The sequence below is a fragment of the Meriones unguiculatus genome, chromosome 8, assembly GCF_030254825.1.
Source record: "Meriones unguiculatus strain TT.TT164.6M chromosome 8, Bangor_MerUng_6.1, whole genome shotgun sequence".
In the NCBI taxonomy this organism is placed as follows: Eukaryota; Metazoa; Chordata; class Mammalia; order Rodentia; family Muridae; genus Meriones; species Meriones unguiculatus.
This window is the reverse complement of record NC_083356.1, coordinates 5,602,927-5,625,510: the sequence shown is the minus strand read 5'-3', so window position 1 is coordinate 5,625,510 and position 22,584 is coordinate 5,602,927. Positions and strand designations below refer to the sequence as shown.

At 46.2% G+C, this 22,584-nt stretch overlaps 1 protein-coding gene across 1 annotated transcript in view; it reads left to right on the top strand.

Annotated features, from left to right (window-relative positions):
• The window catches only part of Pced1b (PC-esterase domain containing 1B), a 187,552-nt gene extending 165,265 nt beyond the window's left edge, over window positions 1–22,287 (top strand). Inside the window, exons 3-4 of the transcript XR_009593564.1 lie at window positions 16,141–16,301; window positions 18,375–22,287. The gene's annotated coding sequence lies outside the window, so the exon portion shown is untranslated. The remainder of the gene's footprint in view (window positions 1–16,140; window positions 16,302–18,374) is intronic.
• The last annotated feature ends 297 nt before the right edge of the window (window positions 22,288–22,584 follow it).

Here is a 22,584-nt window from a genome sequence, read left to right as displayed (position 1 = left end):
TCAAGAAAAAGCCCCCACAGGCCAGCTTGAGCAGGGTAATTTCTCAACGGACGCCCCCTCTTTCCAGCTGACTCTCGTCTGTGTCAGTTTGACAGAAACTAACATACACACTGTCCAGGACTATAAGCCAAACAGGCCTCTTCACTTGATGAGTTGATGATTTCCGACCTTGTTAGGGTTGACTCACAGACAGGGAAGACCGTTTGCCAGCCTGTCTCTCACCGCACACACGAGAAAGCTAAGCCCTAAGAGCCGTCTAACACTACTCTCCTTTGCTGAGCAGCTGACCCACAATCTTATTCCACTAAAGTAAAAGTTCTTAAGAGCAGTACTACTTACAGGCACTATTTATAGCTTAGTATTGGAATATGAGAAACTATGAGAAGCATGAGGACAACCCATTAAAAACAACCATCTATCTATCTATCTATGTATTATTTGTGTGGGTGTTTTGTCTGCATATATATATTTGTTTACTGCATATCTGCATCCCTGCCCTCTAGTGGTTGAGAAGGGGGCATCAGATTTCCTAGGACTGGAGTTCCAGACGGTTGTGAGCCACTGTGTGGGTGCTGGGAACTGAATCCCAGTCCTCCGGAAGAGCAGCCAGTGCTCTTAACTGCTGAGCCAGCTCTACAGCCTCTAAATTATTATTTCTAATAAAATTAACTTAAAAAAATTTTAAATATGGATTGGGGCTTGGCTTGGCAGGGCACATTTTTATTTTTTTCCCCATTTACAGTTCTCTGGATTTGGTTCCCAATACCACAGAGATAAAAACAAAACAAAAAACAAAAACCCAAAGCTTTTCCTTCAGTATTTTACTGTGAAATTTAACAGAAATGCAGGGAAGTACATAAGCCCAATATAATATGCAGCTGAAGAAGTTGTGGCGCGACTATCTGTGACAGACAGTTTTATGTCAACTTGACTCAAGTAAAGTACTTGCGAGGAGCGATCCTCAGTTAAGAGAATGTCTCTAAGATTCAGCTTCAGGTAACACTGAAAGATATTTTCCTAATTAGTGACTGATCGGAAAGGCCCAGCCCTTGTGGGCAAAACCATCCCTAGGCTGATGTCCTGGGATCTACAAGAAAGCAGACTGAGCCAGCCACGGGGAGCGAGCCAGTAAGCTGCCCTCCTCCATGGCCTCCGCAGCAGCTCCTGCCTCCAGGTTCCTGCCCTGTTTGAGTTCCCATCGTGACGTCCCTCAGTGATGAACAGTGATGTGGAAGCATAAGCGGAATAAACCTCCCCCGCCACCAGCCTCCCAAAGCTTGCATTTGGTCATGGTGTTTTATCACGGCAATGGTGATCCCGCCTGAGACACTATCCAAGAAATCACAAGCTTTAGGATAAGAAATAAATGATGGCCAGTGCCCCACGCCTCGTTTGCATCTTCAAAACTGCAATTCCTTTCCTTATCCTGCCATGGACAAGCATCAGTACAATCCTTCGCTTTGTATTAGAGTTTTGCCATCTAAATATGCACTCCGAAAAGAACATACAGCCAGCCTCCTGCACCTTCAGGTAGGTCCCACATAACCTGAAAAAAAAAATGCTGCTTCTGTATTGAACACGGACAGTTACTGCTCCTTAGAAGATGATGTAAGAACTATGATAGTATGAGAAACCTAATGGAAAAGGAACTTTTATTCCTGTTTCAATTGTTGTCTGGGACGTTTACTGCCTCCTTCCACTAACCCAGGCCTAGAATGTTTTCGGCCTCTGAGACTTAATGTTTAATAAGCTCACCCTTTTCTGTTCTTACTGAGCTCTGGGCTGGTAAGTTCAACTGTGCTCTCTCAGATTCCTCTTCCAGCTGACTGATTCAACCTGCTTCTCTCTCAGCCCCTGACCTGGCCTCAAACTAACTGCAGCAATCTTTTCCAATCTTCTGGCTCCTTCTCATTCTCTGGGTCATTTGATCTTCACCTGCAACCTGCCTCTTCATTACTCTCCCAGTAAAACTGCCTCTTTTTCTTTCTGAATCGCCCTGTAAGTAGCTTCCGTTTCCTTGTTCTTCTCATGAGAGTTTGGAGTCAAGTCTTTCTCTGCTTTGTCACTGTCTCTGCCACTCGATTAGACATCACTTTCAAACACCGGTTTTCCTTCTAAAACCTTCATTGTTTGGGATTATAGGCATGTGTCACCACATCTAAGCCTTTCTTTACCTGATCGTTGCTCTATACCACGCTAGCCTTGAACTCAGATCTGCTTACCTCTGTCTTCTGGATTAAAGGCCCTTTTGTATTCCAGCCAGATCAACCAGACCTAGAAGATTTTTGGATGTGATCTCTTGCCAGAGCAGCCATGTTCTGAATTAAAATTGCTCTACAACCTGGAAAGGATTTAAAGTGTTCAAGAGAAAATGCACAAGTCACATGCTTGCCTAACACCTGTTAGGGCTCAGCTCCAACACCTGTAGATTTGGACATCTTCAGGGGTTCCTAGAACTAAACCCCCAGATCCTAAGGTATGACCATATTTCTCCTACTCCTGTTATGGAAGAGAAAGCTCATCACTCTCTTATCAGCGTGGATGTTTTCAGATCTGCCTTTATCTGGCTGAGGAAGCAGCCATCTCCCCCAATCTTGTTAGAAATGCATCTGTGTTTCTTTCTGGTGTCCTTTTTGCTGATGCACCTGCCGTTGCTTCCTTAGCCCACGTGTCATTAGCCACATTTCCGTTGCTGTGACAGACCCCTGGATAAGGCAACGTGAGGAAGGAAAGAGTTATTCTGGCTCAGTTTGCACGCACAGGCACGGTGTCAGGCACATGCTGGTCACACCGGGTGCACCCCGGAAGCAGAGCGATGAATGGAATGCTAGCCTCTGCTCACTTTCCTTTTTATTCGGTCGTCCATAGGATGGTGTCATCCAAGTTCAGGATGGGCCTTCCCTCCGCGAGCAAACCCTCCTGGAACCACCCTCATGGACATGCTTGCAAGTACGTTTCCATGGTGATTCTCAATCGAGTCCCATTGACAAGGAGAATTAACCATCCTAGCAGCCAATGCAGCCTGACTTAGACTCTGAACCAGTTTCTCATTCCTGGTATGAGCTCCACTTGGTCATTTTGATTATAAATGGCCTGCCTTGACTTGAGAAGCCTACAGGCTGCACTGCCTCCTGCTATGTCTGTGATAGTGTTTCCAGGTGAGCTCCCTTATGATTCCGGCCTGTTTCTCTATGCTACACACCGTCTCCTTGTATTTTTATCCTGCCTGTGTGTGACATCACAGGTCAGGTTTTAGGAAGCACATGGCTTATGCTTGGTCAGCCAGGCCAGCATCCTCTGCCTTTCACCTGGACTTAGACCACCCTCTGGCTGAAAGGGTGGGCCGTGGCCAGCTCACACTGTGTCCAGCCACTTCTGTGCCTGGCTTTCTGTGAGAGCACAAGGACCTGTTTCTCCATTCTTCAATGGAAGAATTCGGTGGCTATGACAACATTCTAGCTTCAAAGCCTAGAAGATTTATTACTTGGCCATTTGTAGAAAAAGAAAACCGTGTTTAATGGCTTATAACTATTGATGAGTTTTGGTTAACCCTGCTGTTTCATCATTACTTTCTCTTTATTCTCCTTTTTTCTGGTCTCTGTACACCAGTCTTCGCACATTCTCTTGGGATGTTTGAACATTTTGTGGCATTCCATTTTGATTTTTCTTTTTTGGTAGTGATGGTAACTGAACTCATGGCCTCAAACGTGCCAAACAGTCTCTGCCATTGAGCCACACCGCTATACCCTCATTAACTTGATATGTAACTTATTTTCACCCTTCACTACTCTATACTCAAGTGGTTTCTTGAAAGCATACATACAAACTACTAATATTCTAAGTATTTAATTCAGCATTGCATTGGCTAATGGGAAATGTAACAATTCCACCCCAGAGCTCTTTTGCCATTTCCTTTATATTACAGTCTCTCTATGTATCAATCCATATACATTAGGAAAACCCAAGCCTATCATATAATCTTTACTTTCAGTTGTAAAACTGTTTTTTTTTTTTTCTTTTTTGAGGCAGAGTTTTACTACTATGTGACTTAGGCTAGACTGGAACCAGTGTTCGTAACAGCCTCCTGAGGGCTGCTATTATAGGCGTGTATCACATGTCAAGTTCAATTACCAGACATTTAAACACTAATTCAAGTCTAAATTATATTTACCAAGATATTTTTTGTCTCTCTCTCACTCTTTCTTCAGATCTGATGGTCTGGGTTTCTTTGTTATTTTCCTTCCTGTGTTTCATAGGGGTCTATTAGCAATATGGCCTTGTTTTCCTTTCATCTGAAAATACCTTTATTTCATTATTTTGGGTTCTTTTTTTCTGCATATAGAAGTATAGGTTTCCTGTTAATTTGGGGGATGGGCCGGGCCACTTTGTTTTGGCACCCATAGTTTTGAATCCAAGACCCATACCGTTCGTGTCGTTCCTATATTTCTAATGTTTCTAGGGAAGAGGTCTATTAGCAAAACAAAGTTCATGTACACCAAACCTTACAGCAGATCCATACAAGGTAAGCTATAAGAATCCAAAGATGATGTTTTAAAGGTAAATATTTATTTATGCGTGTGTACACATGTGTCCTGATGCCCATGGAAGGCAGAAAAGGCCACCAGAGCCTTAGAACTGCAGCCAGAGGTGGGGGCGAGGAGCTCCTCCTGAGTGGTGGCGTACTGAGGTCCTCTGCAAGGGCAGTCAGCGCTCTGAACAACTCAGCCATCTCCCCAGCCCCCTAAGCGTGATTCTAAGGTCCGCTCTGTTTCCCCATTCTCACGCTTCTTCAAATAAGCCCTATTGGTGTCATTTCCTCCCGGTACTAGCTGGCACTCACCCAATATGGTGCTATAGTCATGGCCACCTCATTTAACCCTCACCCCAGCCCGCCACGCAGTCTCTTTCTGAGTGAGCAAACAGAAACTGGGGGATCTTACCAACTTGCTCCAAGTCTTCAGGTAAGAAAACACAGCCAACATGCCCAGTGAATTACTGCCCATGACTCAGCAATCAACATCCATGGAAATGTTAGGGAAAGGTGAGGTTTCTCCTGGGACAATTTCTAACTTCTTATTTATTTCTTCTTGCCTACTTGACTTACAGGCAGAGAGTATATTCTTCTGACCCATAAAAGATAAAAAAGCTAGAAAGACAGCTCATGTTTTCCCTTGATTAGCAGATCTTCTCCCAAAAGACCTTTCTCAGTAGTTTCAACAAATGACGTCATGGTAGCATTACGGTGAGCATTTCGCTGTCTCCATTTGTCTTGACTCTGAGATTAGTCTCTGCTCCCCAGAAGTGAGTTTGCTGGTGTCATGCAAATTTTCCACACTGTCATTGTACGGGAACTGTATTTTCCAGTCACTAATGGTGAGTATGGAAATGACGATCCTGAGGCTGGCTTCTCTGTCTCTTAGAGTTGAACCCTGTAATTTTGCTCATCAGATTTGCAAGTGAAGGTGATCTTACACTGTTTAGCCGGGTTGCTGTTCTCCCTGTGGGTGGCATCGCCCCAACTGTCACACTGACAGAAGCATGCCTGCCTGCTGCCTTCACCAACTCTTCTCTCGGGAAAGGCAGCACGGAAACCTCAAGCCCCACAGAGAAAGGACCGGCAAGACCTGGAACCTTTGTTCCAGGATGTCTCTGCGGCCTCAGGTCTTGAACGATTAGATGTCAGTCTCCCCTAGAACGGGAGGACTCAGGGAGGCCATGGCAAAATACGGCCACAGTGCGTGTTTTCAGCTGAAGGCCGTTGAGCAGTAACGGATGGATTGAGGACTGCCTACCCTCCTCTCAGGTGTAGAAGAACCCGTGGGTCACGACGCCGTTGGGCCTCCAACAACTCTTTCACAGGGGTTGCATGTCAGGTTCCCTGTGTCTCACACCTTTACATCATGATTCATAACAGTAGCAAAATTACAGTTACGAAGTAGCCGCAAAAATAATGTTATGGTCCGGGGTCACCACAGCATGAGAAACTGTGTGAAAGGGTCGCAGCATTAAGAAGGCCGAGGACCACTGTCTTAAGTATGGCCTGTCCTCAGCAGCCCTCCCTCATCAGAGCCTAGGAAGTGACGGCAAAGCAGACAGGCGTGAGCAGCTTCCAGCCTAAATCCTGGTGTCCTGCCGCATCCCCGTTGTTTATTCTTTGTATTTATAAAAAGCTTTGACCCTAACGTTTTAAGGACTTCATTTTCTTTCTGCAGACACCCGCATGCACACAAACTATGAAGTTGCATGCCCTGTCTCTGTTGTCTGATGCCAGTTTACTTCTTATGGCCAACTGGAGAACACATGAGGACAGAAAGAAGTTTTCCTCTCCTGCTATAGCAACAACAACAGATCTTATTGGAGAGCTGGTAGACGACATTGTACTCTCATAAAGATCAGCACATTTCATGCAGTTAAGGCAACAGTCCTTCATTCCCCACCCTGGCAAGCTGTTTCCTGTTTTCTAGTAAATGGGTAATGTTAGAACCAAACAAGGGTTTCCATGCCCTGCCATGTCTCCAGGCCAGAACCTATATCACCTAACATGAAGGAGCACCATAGAGCCAGGAGCACAAGACTCCCACCATCCATGTTTTCCTGCCCTAGCTTCTGACTTGTTAATCCTCTAATCAAGACCTCCCTACTTCCTTCAGTGGTTTCCTGAAGCTCCCGAACACACCAGTCCCATCCCAGCCAAACAGTTCTAACCCTTGCCCTTGCCAGGCCCATCGTCTTCCCAGGAGGTGGCATGGCTCTCTCTCTCTCTCTCTCTCTCTCTCTCCCTCTCTGTGTCTCTCTGTCTCTGCCGATCCCTCAGATCTCTGCTCAAATATTACCTCACCAGAGATACCATCCCTGGACACCCCCACGCTCAGCCTTGCCTCTCACTCTTCCCTGCCTGGGGCACCCCAACATGGATAAACTCATCAGAGTTCACTCTGCTCCCCTCTGGTGTTTACACCCCCAAACACCTTCAGTGACAGCCGAATCCTTTCCAGGGGAAAAGCAAAAGCAAAGATTTCATTGGTTTAAATTCTAAACGTGCAAATATATTAAAACAAAAATTTTGTCTGTACATTTGATTTAGCATTTTCTTTCTTTCTTTCTTTCTTTCTTTCTTTCTTTCTTTCTTTCTTTTTTCTTTTTTTTTTTTCTTTCTCCTTTAGAAATTTTTTGCCTGGAAATATTTTGCTTGGAAATTAATTCTGAGAACTTCAAGCTCTTTACAAAGAAGAAGGAAAGAAAGAAAGAAAGAAAGAAACGGTCTGGAGAGGCGGCTTAGCGGTTGGGTACCTGCTGCTACTGCAGGGACCTGGGTTTGGCTCCTTGGTAGCATCTCACAAACATCATCGGGAACGACAGTTCCAGGGACTCTGATGCCCTCTTCTGGCCCCTACAGGCAACACACACATACACACACACACTGCACAAACATACATGCAGGCAAGACACTTATACACATACAATGAAATTCTTAACTTTTAAAAATTCTGCTATTGACTCATTGTGGGTCTGAGTGTGTGTGTGTGTGTGTGTGTGTGTGTGTGTGTGTGTGTGTGTGTGACACATTTGTGTGGTACCTGTGGAGGCCAAAAGGGAACATCGCGTTACAAGTGGGTGTGACTCACTTGACATGGGTGCTAGGAACCAAACTTGGGTCCTCTGGAAGAGCAGTAAATACTTCCAACCTCTGAGCCATTTTTTCAGCTTCTGAACCTCTGTGGTTTAGAAGCTGCTGTCATTGGGGCTGTCTGCTATGTGCAGCCAAACTTAAGGCGGCAAACATAAATTTAAAAACGTCTGACACTTTCAGATTTTTGTCAGATTTCTTCCTCACAGAAATTATGCCCTGACCACTCATTCTCTATCATCTCAGGCCCTGGGTGTGGCAGAGTGTGTGGAGGACGTGTCCGGGTCGTGTCAGTCTCTGTGGGAGAGTGAAGCTATGGAGGAGCTGGCTGAGAGCAGGCTTCTGGACCAGATCCTGCTGCCCCACTGACGAGCCCCAGTGGCTCTTCTGTAAACTGCAGAGAGGACTGAGAGGTACAGTTCCTCATGAGTGGAGCTCAGGAAATTGTTGTGTGTCCCTGTCAACACTATTTATTCTTTAATATCATACTTGTTTGCCTTTTTAAAAATCCTCTGTAAACCTTGACAAAGGATGTAACCTATTTATTTCTGTGCCCTCCTCCTTCATCCCCAAAAGAAGACTCTGTGCGACCTAGAGTAAGTTCTTACTAGAGAGGTGATGTTGGTTAAATAGTTTGTTTTATTTTATTATTTAACAACTTCCTGCTTGATCAGAAGTGTGTTTTAAAAAGTATTTGGGGACTAGTGCCAAGTTCCTCCTCCCAGAGTAAATATAGATTATAAAAATCTATTCTTGGCGCTGGAGAGATGATTCAGTTGTTAAGAGCACTCCAGTTCCCAGCACCTGTATTCTGTGGCTGACAGATGCTTGACTCCAACTCCAGGGGATCTGGTGCCCCCTTCTGGCCTCTGTGGGTATGGCATGCATGCCCATGTGCACAGACAGAGTCACACACATGCATATAGATAAAAATAAAATCTTTTTAAAATCTATCATTTGAATGTGAGTGTGGGGAAGAGCCATCAAAACGTTAGCAGTAGTGATAATTTCCAGATATTGTGCACTGTTTGTTTGCAGTGCTGGGGATTGAACACAGCGTCTTGTTTATTTGCTTTTTGTTTTTTGAGGCAGGGTTTCTCTGTGTAGCCCTGGCTGTCCTGGAACTTGCTCTGTAGACCAGGCTGGCCTTGAACTCAAAGGTTCACCTGCCTCTGTCTCCCGAGTGCTTGAATTAAAGGCGTGCGCCACCATCGCCACTGGCTGAATACATATAAGTGTTCTACCACTAAGCTGTCTTCCCACTCCTTGGCACTTTACATGTATAAATTTTGTAATGAAACCAGTTATTTTTAAGGAGACTACATGGGTAGAGAGCAGAGGTTTGATGCCCAATAATTTTTGTTGTGCTTAGAGCCTTCCTTGAATCACTGAAGCAAGATAATGGAGTTTGGAAGCCCTTGGTCAGGGTAACTGAACGTATCTTTATTATTCTATTAGAAAGAATGGGAGTGCAATTTTGATGGAGAAGAGTCCATATCCAGTGATTATCAGAGCCAGGCCCATCATCTTTCACAAAGTAAACAGCACGTAGCCGCTTCCATCAGACCGACTGTAAGACAATTATTATACTGAGAAAGGAAATTCCAGGAACCTGCATTCTAATTAACATGGAAATGAAATCCACAGAATAAATATGTATCCAAAGTGTATGCGGTCCCAGGGTGCAGCGTAGACAGCTGCAGACTGATTTGATCTGGTCGCATTAACAAACATGAGTGTTTGTTGGGGAACATCGGATGGAAAGTTGACATTCAGTTCAATTAAGAAGGGCAAAGTTAAAATGATGGAAGCAATTTCCTTTGTTCAGTTAAATTAGGCATCCAACAGCAGGCTACTCTTTGACCTTCCTGGGGAAGGGCCAGGATGGCGTCTAATGGCCATTAAATGAACAGCCAGCCTATCCTTACAAACGCTTGACAGGCCGGACTTAGGAAAGCACATTCTGGATGGAAAATCAGCCAAGGATGATTTTGCAAGAGTATTTGCGGCATATTTCATTGTTTCTCGTTATCGGTGTTTCATCTGGGGGCCAGGAAGGACTGTCGAGCATAACCAGATAAGACTGACTGTGGGGTTCATCAGACCTAATAAGGAGGCCACTCTCTGCCTCTTGCTGATGTGTGTTCCCAGAGCTGAACCAAACAAAACGGCAACAAACCCCCAGCTCCTGTGAGTGCTTCTTGACCCGGATGAGGAGCAAGCCTGGCGTTCGCAGACGCCGGTTTCTCAGTGAGAGATGCCACTTTTGGGGGACCAGAGCTTAAGAACAGTGGTGGTTCTGCCCACGGTTGTAATTCCAGCTGCCCACGGGGCGAGCAAGGGGCATGCCATCACTCATGTCCCGGCCCACACTGCACAGCTGTGGAGGGGTGCCTCTTCCTGCCCGTTCAAGCCCAGGCTGCCATGCTGCACGCTGTGTATAAACAAAGAGCTGCGGGAACAGCTTTTGAGGCTGCTGTCCTTCCCTTCACCCCCGCCCCCTGCCCCCTTCTCATCCAGGCTCAGAGTCAACCAGCTTTCACAGCAGACACTCTGGGCCAAGCTCCGTGTGGGAGGTTTCCATATAACATATGCCATCATTTGGCTTTAGGATCCCGGCAACATACCCCAGATTGACTGTTTTGACTCAAAACCATGAGCTCTTATAATGCAAATGGACATTTAACTAAAGTAGTACGAGACATGCTTTGAATTTGGTTTTACTATCACAGTTGCTGAAGTAAATGCTGCACATAAGATTTTTCAAATGCTAGCAGGATGGCATAAATAATACCAAAGGTTTTTCTCCTTCCTCCTCTAATCCTGGCTCTTCTCCATTGAAACATAGTGCATTGTAAAATTGCAGTAATGAACGTTTACACTCCCCCTATAGTAGGTGAGGACCCCTCAATTCTGGAACAGCTGTTCACTGTGATCTGATCAACAGTACCTGGCTGAAGGCTAATGAACAAACCCACACCTGAGCAGCAAGAGGCTCTGCTGGGTTCCTGGCTTCTCCCATTGGAGAAAGGCAATGACCAGTCACTATGTGACCGGCCCCAGGAGAGCTTGCTGGTAGATGAGAATTACAGAACAGCCACGAGCTGAAATACAGTTGTTATTTTGAGTCATTAATTTTGGGGGTCATTTGTTACCCATCAAAAGGTGGACGATGGGATAGCTTCCAGCATCTCTAATCTATGGGGACACAGGAAAGTGGGCTAATGAAATAACTCTGGAAGGAACTAGAAATATGAGCTTAACATGATCCCAAAGAAGAACATAACACAGTGATCATCATTACAAAATCAAAGGAAGTCAGAGAGAGGTCAGAGAGAAGGCAGTGTTAGGTCTCCATTTGATGTATCAAAGCAGTCCTGGTGGCCAGGTTCTCCCAGGGTTCTGCAGTCTCTACCTGTTGCAGGGCACGGCTGGCATATCCCATCCCCTACCTTCACCTGTCCTTCACCCGGCAGCTTTTCCCTTTATAATCTAGCCATTTTGATTGCTCTATCTTTTTTTTTTTTTTTTTTTTGGTCTGTTCTTTACCCTCCTGGCCGTGTGGTCTACTAGTCTCCTGGCTCTTCCTCTTCCTTTTCCCCTCTCTTCACATGGCCTGGCTCAGGGTGATGTTCACTCTCCCAGAAGTCCCTGCATCTGACAATGCTCTCCTTCATATCTACATTGACCCTGATCCTCCACCACACCTAGAGCAGGCGTGTCCTTCCTTTCTATTTTTTATTTTTTCCCATTTACATAGTGAGGTGTGTTGTGGTTTTCAACCTTGAGTCATGCCTCGTGCTTCAGAGCTGCTCAGACCCAATCATCATTCCTCAAATTTGTTATCAGTCTCTGCCAATCCCTGTTGCTCTATTGTCCCAACCAGGTATGGATGGCTCTACCATCTGGAACTTGGCACAGAGAATTCTCATGGTGGTGTTCGTGATGTTAAAATGTCTTACATGTGTTGTAGCAATCGCTGCCTGGCTGACAACCTCACCTCATAACACCACCAGGGGTTGGACAGCATGAGCCAGAGGGAGCTAGAAACTGCAGCAAGAGCCAGCAGGAGCCAGTCTCTGCAGACACGCTGGTAGCGGAGGTCAGGTAGGCTGTGGCATGTGAAGAGGGTGACCACGGCTCAGTACAGATGATTACTGAAGAGGCGGCTCATTTTGGAGGTATATCCAGGTCCCTGGGTACCCAGCCTGAAGTGGAATGATCTAGAAATGGTGAAGAGATGAGGAGTTCAAGTATAGAGGTGCACACCTGCAATTCCAGCGTTTGAGAGTCTGAAAGCAGGAGGAGCAAACCAGGATAACGATTTCCAGTCTGGACTATCTAGAAAGACTATTTCCAGAAAGAAAAACAGAAGCTGAAGAGGATAGTGTTTTGAATAGGTGACAGACATCTTCAGTGGGAAGTGCAGGAGGAACGTAATGGGAGAACTCAGAGAGGAACTCAGAGTGAACCTTAGGAGACAGGAAGTGAAAGAAAGAAAAGTCTGAACGTGATGACAGTTCTTACAAAGCGTCCTTTGTTTTCTTTCTCTTTTTAGCAGCTCTTAGAAATGCCTCTTTCTGAGGAGGGGCTTTGAATTTCACAGGGGTGGCTTTGTGATGACGTGTTCTGGCCCTCAGGGCGGGGCAGCCGGTCCAGCCTTGCAATCTGAAGACATCGCCGTGGCTCCAGCTACTTTTCTTCTAGTGCATCTTTAGTGAACTTTTCACACTTTTCCTTTCCTGGATCCCTTACTGTTCCAACAGCTCACTTCCTGTATTTGTCCTCTCCTGGTGTATATCTAACTTCTGCTCAACTTTCTAGATTTCCCTGGATTTTTTTAAGGTTGAGTCCAAATAAAAGAATTTTACTAGGTAAACTTTTCTTTTTTTAAGTTTACATCGAAAAGAGCAATGGGAAACATCAGAGAGAGAGAGAGAGACAGAGAGACAGAGAGTTTTATGTTCTGTTATGGAAAGACTATACAGACAGTAAATGGAAAATCCAAAGATGGGAAAGCTGTTTTTACATAATAACAGTGGGGGCAGAATTGATATCCAGATGGTCTCATTTGTTTAAAAAAAATCCATATTGCAGGGCACAGCAGCATAAAAGGGGACAGAAGGAGAGAGGTGGCAGGTGCAGGGGAGGGCTGTGTTAGCTGGGGCCCTCAAGGGGGCGGCAAACACCATACAGCGTGGTGGGGGCCCGGAAGCGGGAGGCAGAACTTTCTAGAGCTCTGCCAATCTGCATCTTACTCCCCTGAGACAGGGTCTCAACACCTGGATGTGAGCTGCCAGCAAGCACGCCCCTTTCCAAATTTTTGTTGTAGTTGCTGTTTGAGATGGGACTAACGTAGCTCAGGCTAGCCTTAAACTCACTGCATGATCTAAGGTGACCTTAACTTCTCATCCCCCTGCTCCTACCTCCCAGGTGCTTACTCAGGCCTGCACCACCAGGTCGTGTTAGACAGACTTGACGCATGCTAGGAAACTTCACCGAAGGAGCTACAGCCTCTGTTTGTTAGCTGTCTTCAGTTCTTCGGAGTTCCTTTTCTTCTTTTAGGCTCTTTTCTCTTCCTCTTTGCTTTATTGTGGGAGGATCTTGAATTCAGGATAGGCCCTGGTGGGCTCTATGTTTGCCTATGGCTCTTCAAAGAATGGGTTTTGCTGTAAGCAGAACTCGGGACTTTGGCGGAGATTCTCCAAATGTCAACCTTTGTGGGTCTTTCTCCTGGAAAGACCATGTTTCTAGAGTCTTCTATTCTTTAGCCTGAAGATTTTTCAGCTAGGCCGTTATCAGTGTTCTATAGCAAGAAGCAGTGGTGGCGGGGAAAAGGGAACAGGCTGTTAATCTTTAACATGCCAGTTTTCAGCGACAATCTGTCTTCTTGGTATCTCCCTGCTCTGAACCCGGTTTTCCCGAGCTTGTACAGTTGTTTTTTCCCTTACTGCAGATGTGAAGAAGGAGCACAGAGCTAGCGTTGTAACTGCATTCTTCCCAGGCTTTAAGACACACTTCGCTTCGGTTTGGCCTCCCAATGTGGAAATCTGACCTTATATTCTCAACCTAACACTCAAATCTATGTGGGAAATAGAAACTGTCAAGTTTTGGCCCCCTAACAAGGGCAGAAAGAGTGCTGCAGGCAGGGCTGTCTTTAAGAATAAGTCTCTTGTTTTTAATAAGCTTAAAAAGTATTGGAAGATACTTCAAGGACAGTGCTGGGGCGAGATGCAGGAAGCGCTTTTCTGTGGTCATATCTTCTACACGTAACACGGCACCCATCACCCTGCAGCGTGTGCCTGCTCTTTCCGCTCAGGTGAGCTGATCTTGAGAGACGTTTACAAGGTTTGTCAGTGCGCCCCGAGGGCTGTCGCAACGAGAGCCGTGAGAGGAGAGCTGGCTCGCTCTGGGCTGTGCGTGGTGTGGGTGATTTCACATGTTGGTCGCCACTGTGCGTCACTCACACTGTTTACCGCCTTTTTATTTGAACAGTTACTGTACCTTTATTTGTGACTACAGCGGTCGGCTCACCTTGCCTGGGAGTCCAGGTCACCTTGTCTTCTGCCCTCCCCATCCACACGCCATCATCTCATGCTCTTCTTGGTTGGCCCTGTGCATTCCTTCTCCCAGCGATGACAACCCCAGCCTTCCAGGACTGTCAGCACTGATCTGTCCATCTTCTGCCTCGGGTCAGATTCGAGTCTCTAGAATCTGTCTTCGTTCATTTGCCTTGAACATTTCCACTTCCTCTTAAATAAAGGAATGTTTTTCTGAGAACTCTAAATTCTATGTGACTTGAGTTCTAGAATATCAGAGTTGGGAGTGAGCCTCAAATTCATCTGCCTCAAGGGCCGTGGCAGAAAGTCATGGAAGTCAGGAGCTGCTGCAAGAAGCTTGTGATGTTTTCTTTCCCTTGTTCACACCCATATCATTAGCTCAGAAAGTAACCTGGTTGGCCCAAGGTCACCCTGTGAGTTAGGATCCTGCTGGGTCTGGGTTTCAGTCACCAGATTTTCAACCTGCCACCCATGTGCTCCCCTGTCTCCCGCTCCTGAAGAGCATGGGTCTCCATATTACATTCAGAAATGAAGGGCTGCTGCTGCACACGGGCTGACGTGGGAGAGAGCAGCTTATCCCTCCACAGAAATGGTAAAGCTTTACAGAAATCATCACCGTCAAACATCATCATAAATAACTGAAGAAATAAGTTTTAAAAATCACCTCATCTTGTTAAGAAAGAAAGAAAGAAAGAAAGAAAGAAAGAAAGAAAGAAAGAAAGAAAGAAAGACAAAAACAAACCAAAACCTATCCTACCGCAGCCTGACCTAGGTGAGTGAGGTGCTCCCAATGCCAGGGACCAGTGAGCAAATCACGGAAGAGCACTCCTTTTCCAGAGAGAGATTAATGGCGAGGCTGTGAAGGAGAGTAACAGGACCAGTGAAGTAGGGCGGGTAGGAAGTGGAATGAGATGTTGGGGCTGAGGGACAGTTCAAACTCTAGTAAGAACTGCTTTTGTCAAAAACAAAAACAAATAACCACAGATTCTGGTGAGGATGTGGGGAAGGGGAAGTCCCTAGACATTGTTGGGGGAGTGCAAGCTGGTACAGTCATGACAATTATCGTGAAATTTCCTTAAAAAGCAAAAAGGTGTGTGTCTTAGGGTTTTCTTTTCCCCAGGGACAGGGTTTCTCTGTGTAACTGCCCTGGATGTTCTAGTGAGGGGAATGATTTTTAATAAGCCAGTCTGACTCCATGACAGGCTTCAAAACTGGCTGCAGACTGAACAAGCCTGATTTTCTATTTCTCAGAACACAAAACTACAGTCCGTGGAAACCAGTTACAATAACTCAATAACCTCCTTGAAAACCAGAAACAATAACTAGTAAAGTCCCCAAGCACTTGACCAATCCAATTAAAGGCCAGTTAGGAACATTTTTTTTTCTAGCTAGTCAAAATGATGCTCTGTTACCTGCATATTCTGTTACCTAGATATTCCATGAAGTCCCCTAACTGAGGAACCAATCATTAATTCAAATCCCCCAGGTCGGCACCAACCAATCAATATAAAGATTACATAATCACACTAGGGAAATCCCCTAACTGTCTCAAAGTTGAGCCCGCCTGCTTACTTCAGGGTTGCCATTCTATGGAATGGTGGCCCCTGCATGCTGGAAATTTCTGCAGGAGAAATGCTCCTTGCTTTTGCATACTGAGTCTGAGGCCTTCCTTCAGCGATTCCCACACCTAACACGGGAACTCAATTTGTAGATCAGGCTGGCCTCGAACTCACAGATACTCACCTGCCTCCGCCTTCCAAGTGCTAGGATCAAATGCATGTGCCACCCACCTTGCCTGGCTTAGTTAGGGTTTTGTTCCTGTGAAGAGACACAATGACCATGGCAACTCTTATAAAAGAAAACACTTGATTGTCTCTGGACACTGTTATTATGGCAGCGTGCCGGCAGGCATGGTCCTGGAGGAGCTGAGACTTTCTACATCTTGATCCACAGGCAGCAGAAGGAAACAGTGTACCACACTGGGCATAGCTTGAGCATAGGAGACCTCAAAGCCCATCCCACAGCGACACACTTCCTCCCATAAGGCCACACCTATTCCAACAAGACCACACCTCCTAGTGGTGCCACTCCCTACGGGCCAAGCATTCAAGCAGGTGAGTGTATGGGAAGGTTACCTATTCACATCTCCACAGGGTGCAATACGGCTGTACTGCTCCTGGGCGTGTACCCCACAAACCTTATATCCTCCTACAGAGACACTTTCTCATCCATGTTCACTGCTGCTCTGTTCACAGTCATCAGGAAATGGAGTCAACCAGCCTTGAACTGATGAACAGGCAACGGAAATGGGTGATACATTTACACAATGGAATTCTATCTGGCACTAAAGAAAAATGAAATAATGAACTTCCCATGGAAACGGATAGAACTGGAAAAAAATATGAAAAAGATAGCCAGGCTCTAGAGAGACAAGCATGTTAGCTTTCTTAGTTTTAAAATAAGCTCTTTGTGGGGCGGAAGAGATGAGGACCCTAGTTTGGGTCCCAGAAAACACACCAGCTGGCTGACAACCACCTATACCTTCAGCTCCGGACTCCAAAGTCTCACCTTTGATCATGTATGTGCACATACTCCCCACACAGATACATACATGCACACATAACTACCACATAAAGGTAAGATTTTTTTAGTGAAAAAGGGAGCTCTTCACATGTAGATTGATCTGGCGGGCTCAGCTCTGAATTAGCAGTCGGTGCTGGGTTCAGGCTCTCAGTGCCTCTGTAGAGCTCTCACATCCTGGGGGACAGGGCCTTCAAGGCTGGCTCACAGCTAAGCGGCCTTACGAGGAAAGTTGGGGGCCGAAAGTGCAGTGAGCACTGCCCCATGCATTCCAAGTCTAACGGTGGGCACAGGAGAAGGGAGCGGATGGAATCTGAGCTTCGAGAGTCTCCAAGTACAACAGAGGTCTCACCTCAACTCTGAGTTGGGGACTTCATCCCATTCAGAAGTAGACTCTCTGGGCAGACTTACAAATAAGAGCGAAGGTTCCTACCATTCCTGCCATATGGCCTTACTCTAAAAAGCAAGAGAAACAAAAGCCCTCGGTGGTTCCGTTGTACGGGATCCTGGCCACGGGAAGTCTAGTTCTGCGGAGCTTTAAAAAGAGAGATGTGCAGTCTGATTTTGACACCCGCCGAGGCCTCGTTTTCTTCTCACAGCAAGAAGCAGAAAATAATGAGCAGGGTATATTTCCAGTTTGGTGACAGAAAGAGGCCCTCAGCCAAGTCCCACAGGAGAAATAGGAGATGGCGAAAGGGCAGCTTGCAAAATTTCAAAGAAAGACGGAAGCCTAGAACAGAAAAAGGAGCGTGCGAATGGCAGGCAAGGTCTGTATGACAAGAGTCCTTTCCACGGGCGAGCAGCCTGGAAGAGGTGGCCTGATGCTGACTGGAAATCTCGGGGGTGCAGCACAGCAGTGGGGGGCTGCCCTTGCCTTAAACAGTGTCAGGAAACGAATTTTGGGGAAACAAGCAAGGGGAACTGTGTGAAATAAGCTACTGATTTTTAGAAAAGCCAGGCCATGAGAAACATGGAGGTCTCTTTAAACATCTGCTGCTGTAACAGGTGCACCCTCAGCACGTCAGTTAATGGAGGGTCAGGTGAGGTGTGGTGTGCTCTAGAGTGGTGTAAAATGTTAAGGTAGATACAACATTTCAAGGTGTTGAAGGAAAACGAGCAAGCATGAGCCAACGTTCCTCCATGCTGCCTTTCCTAAGTAAGGCCCACAGATGTTTCCGGGAGAGCTGTCAGTCAAGATAAGCAGCAAAAACTGGGAACCCCATTTCTCTCCTCTGCCCCCACGTTCCAGGTCCTTGTCTGAGCTGCATTTGATGGTACATATTTTACTACAGAATATTTAAAAAGTAATATCCTTTTGAGATCATTGTGGGCTCATGCACAGCTGTAAGAAAAGGACACAAAGACGCCTGGGCCCCCTACCTGCTTCCCCCCAACAGTAACACCTTAACACCTTAGAAGACCATACTGTAATCTACCAACCAACATACCCACATATGCGGATAACACGCAGATGCTTTCGTGTTGTCTAATATTTGCATGTGCTTCCCCCTCACCTCTGCAATCCCTGTCCACCATAAACCACTGTATACTTTTGCCACTTGAAGAACGTCCTATAAAATCTTACGGGATTTAATTTTCCACATTAGCTTTTGCCATTCAGCGTGTTCATCGGAGAGTCGTCCTGTGGTTGAGATGTCAACAGTTGCCTTTTGACATAACGGGAAGCGACGTGAGGTCTCAACGTGGGACAAAATGCATCAGGTCACCTCTGCTTCTCTTTGGTCGTGTTTGTTGTGTCATGTTGGAGAACTTACTCCCAGATCCCAATATTTCCTATCCTTTTTTTTTTTTTTTTTCTTTAAAATGGGACCACTGGGATGGCTCGGTTGGTAAAATTGCTTCTGTGTAAGCCTGACTACCCAAGTCTAATCCCCAGAACCCATGGCGGAAGGTGCAAACCGACCCCTGCAAGCTGTCCATGGCGTCTAAAATGTTTGCTCTAACTGCCGGGCAGTTTTCTGTAGAATGTACACACCGCCATGTTTATCGACTATCGGAGGAAATCTGGATCACTCCCAGTGTGGGGACAATTGGGACAAGATTCTATAAACATTTATGTAGAAGGTTCTGTGTGAACAGACATTTTCATCGCTCTGGAACAACTGTCCAAGAGCACAATTTCTCTGTCATACAATAGCTTCATTTTCATTTCTTTAAGGAACTACCAGTCATGACAACGCACACATATGACTCCTGATCAAGGAACATGGCACAACTTTCCATTTATTGAGATCCCTGGTTTCTTTTCTGTTCTTGTGCATTCAGGAATCTTACTTGTTCTGTTAGATTTACACCTTAGCCTTTCATTTTTGTGGAACTAGAAGTTACACTTCATTGCTAATTCTCTGATTATGTGTTCATTGCTGGTACACAGAAATACAACTGATTTTTGTATGTTTCTCATGTTTCATGAGCTATGAGCCTTGGTGTCTGTTTCATGCTCACAAAACCTAAACACACACAAATCATGATGACAGCAATGGCTGAAAATACTGTGGCTGACAAGAGCTCACGGGAGAAAGAGCTTATTCTAGCCTGTGGTTCCAGAGAGGTGGAGAGACTTGGCGATGGGGAGATATGATGGCTGGAACTGGAAGCTGTGAGGTCACATCTTCAGCCCCAACCATGAAGGAGGTGGGAGTGGGGCAAAGCTGTAACTTCCCTAAGCTGCCTCCTGTAACATGCTTCTTCCAGTAAGCTCACACCTCCTGCACAATCCACCACAGCACCGCCAGCTGAGCGCCTGAGCCTGTGGGGGCCAGTTCTCAGTTAGAGCACGGCATAGCCCGAGCTCAACCGTTATATGTTGTTACTGCGAGCAACAACTACAAAACAAAATGTCTAAGCTTGAAGTAGAAGCCAAACATGGAAATAAAGGATTTCGGCAGGCCCAACCCTGGAGAGACCCCTTACTTTCAGCAGCCCATTTCCCCACCCTGGAAGTGCTTCTTTGTTTGACATTACTCAGGCTGTGGCCAGACAGTGGAGATTGGCATGGTTTCTTCTACTGTAGTTCAATGTACGGTGCCTCCCACACGCTCAGAGTTTTGAATGCTTCCCGCCTGGTGGAGCTGTTTTGGAGGGTAAGAGGTTGTGGAACCTTCAGTGAGCCACTGGAGACAGGCTCCCTTTACAGGGCAGCCCTGCTTCCTGTTCTGTCTAGAGTTCCTGCTCCAAGAAGATGTGAGGAGATTCAGAAGGCTTGGGTTCTGACTCCGGAGACGACCTTCCGCCAGCAACACGTCTTATTTGCCATGATGGACTGGCATCTCCAATGCATGCCAAAATAAGTCCTTGCTCCCTTCAGCTGCTTCTTGTCAGGTTAGTCAGCAGCAACGAGACATGACTAGCACACTGCTGCACACGCCTGCTGCACACCTGCTGGTCTTCCGCTTAGACAGAGAAAGCAACGGCCACCTTTACAGCAAAAGATCCCCAGCAGGACACGGCACTCTCTCCTTCAGGAGGAGTGACCCATCCAAAAGTGCTGGTCCCAGGTTCCGGAGACGAATTGTGTCCCTGTTCTTCATGTCTTCAGAAAAGCCTTTGAGTTATTCTGTGCCCCAGTTGCCTTTACAGTGATAATGGAGAGCTTCTTCCAGACCCTTAGACTGTAGAAGAGCTTAGCAAAAAAAGACTTTACTGAAACTGGTGGGTACCTGTTAGCCTAACACACAAGACACACACACACACACACACACACACACACACATTTGACTTGACCCTTGTGGTAACCTGGTTTTAAGAGTCACAAAGCACAGCAAGGCAGTAGTCTCCAGCTGCCTCCTAATGACTGCATGCCTCTGGGTAAAGCTCCCTGTAAACTGTTGTGGCTGATCTGGAACTACTATGTAGTCAAGGGCTAATTGCTTGTTCCCCAGGAGACCTTTACTGTTCTATTAGCAAATGTTCCCGTACACCAAGTGATGCTCTGTTACCTTGCCTCCCAAATTATCCCTTATTGGTCAATAAAATTGCTTATACCTGGGTTGGGCAGAAGAGAGGTAGGCAGAGCTAAGGTTTGAGGCATGGGAGAGCAGAGGATCATGGGAGAGAGAGAGAGAGAGAGAGAGAGAGAGAGAGAGAGAGAGAGGACTAAGAAGAAAGCAGAGTCACCATGGGTTAAGCAGGAAGTGGAAGCCCATGGCTGGAAGGAGCTTACCCCAGGACCGGCCAGGGGAGAGAAACAGCCTAGCTGGAAAACATGTGCAAGCATTTATGGGAATTATGGATGGGAGGTAGCTCAGATAGCATGAATAGAGCAAATGGTACGGGATGTGGGGCTGGGAGATATCAAGATACTCTAGGGGGTTAGTTTCTGCCCAGCCACAGTGTTTCAGGCTTATTAAAGATCTAACAGGTGTCAGTGTAGTCCTATTGATATGATAGTGGGTTAAATAATCACTGCCATAATAATTATATACATTAATAATAACTATTAATAAGTATTTCCACAACAGTAAACCCGTGTTAAAAGGCAGCAACAATCTTGGTTGGGTCACTTTTTATAGAAATCACATTTGCCCCTCTAAGGAAACTGTTCGAAATTTTTAACTATCTCCTGCTTTTAGGGTCACCTGTTTTTGCCTCCTGAGGGCCTCACTTGTGCTCTGCTCTGTACTGTGAAGGTTCAGGATTCCCCAATAGACAAAGACTCCAGGAATGCAGGGGAGGTTTCATGTTGAGTTTCGGTTACTAGGTCCCGAAAGATCACATGAAGCTACATGTAACACAGGTAAAAACCTTTCAGCAATCAGACCCCAAAGTGGCCTAGTTCCTCCAGAACACAGGAGGCTCCCGTCTGCCCGAGCCGATGTCCTGAGACTCTCTGCCTCCACTCACAGAAAAAGTACTGGGAGGAAACCTGATATAAGCTAGTCTGTTTTGTTTGTTTGTTTTGTTTTTGTTTTTTCTCCTCCACCGCAGTGTTTGTTTGGTTCCGCCTTCCAGAACCCAGTGCTCCCCACAGAGCAGTGGGCACTCTGCCTTGGGAGATGGAGGCTGCCCTCACCGGACAGAAAAGAAGTCTCTTGGCTCTGAGACTGTTGAACTGAGCCACACATTGCCCCCTTCTCCGTTCAGGCTTTGCTCCCAGCTTCCTTTCTGACTGGAAGTGGGGGGCCACTGGGCTCCCCAGGAGGGGAAGGAAGTGGCTTGGTCTTTCTTCCTTCCTTGGACCGTTGGGTCTGCAGTCAGGACACCTCTGCTTTCTCCTCAGCGGCGGCAGCAGGGACTGGCAGCATTGTCAACAGTGCCTCGCAACAGGGTGGGACTCCAGTGGAATCGGTAGCCTCACGGCACCCGACTTCCTGTCCCAGGATCCTCGCCTCATTGCTCAGGTTCAGGGAGAAACTGTGTGTCTATAACAACTTAACCTTCTTCACCTGCTTCTCCAGCCTTCCCGACACCTCTAACCCATCTTCATATTAATTCTGCTTAAGCCTGCTGTGGTAGCTTATGCCTTTAACCACATAGGCCACTGGCTCTCTGTGAGTTCAAGGCCAGACTGCTCTAAATAGGGAGTTTGAGGTCAGCCAGGGCTGACCTTGATACACTGTAATACAATGTGATACATTGTTTCAATGAAATGTTATTTTATTGTTGTTGTTGTTTGTTTGTTTTCTGCTTGAAATATCTAGAACAAGCGTTCTCTTAAACAAACATGGCCGATACCATACAGGTACATTTTCAGAGCTTGACTCAGAAAGGTGCTTGTTTTGAAACCTGGGCCTGTGGAAGTCTAGATACACCCAGCTGGTCCTCTGATGGAATCGAATCAACAGGACACGAGGCAGA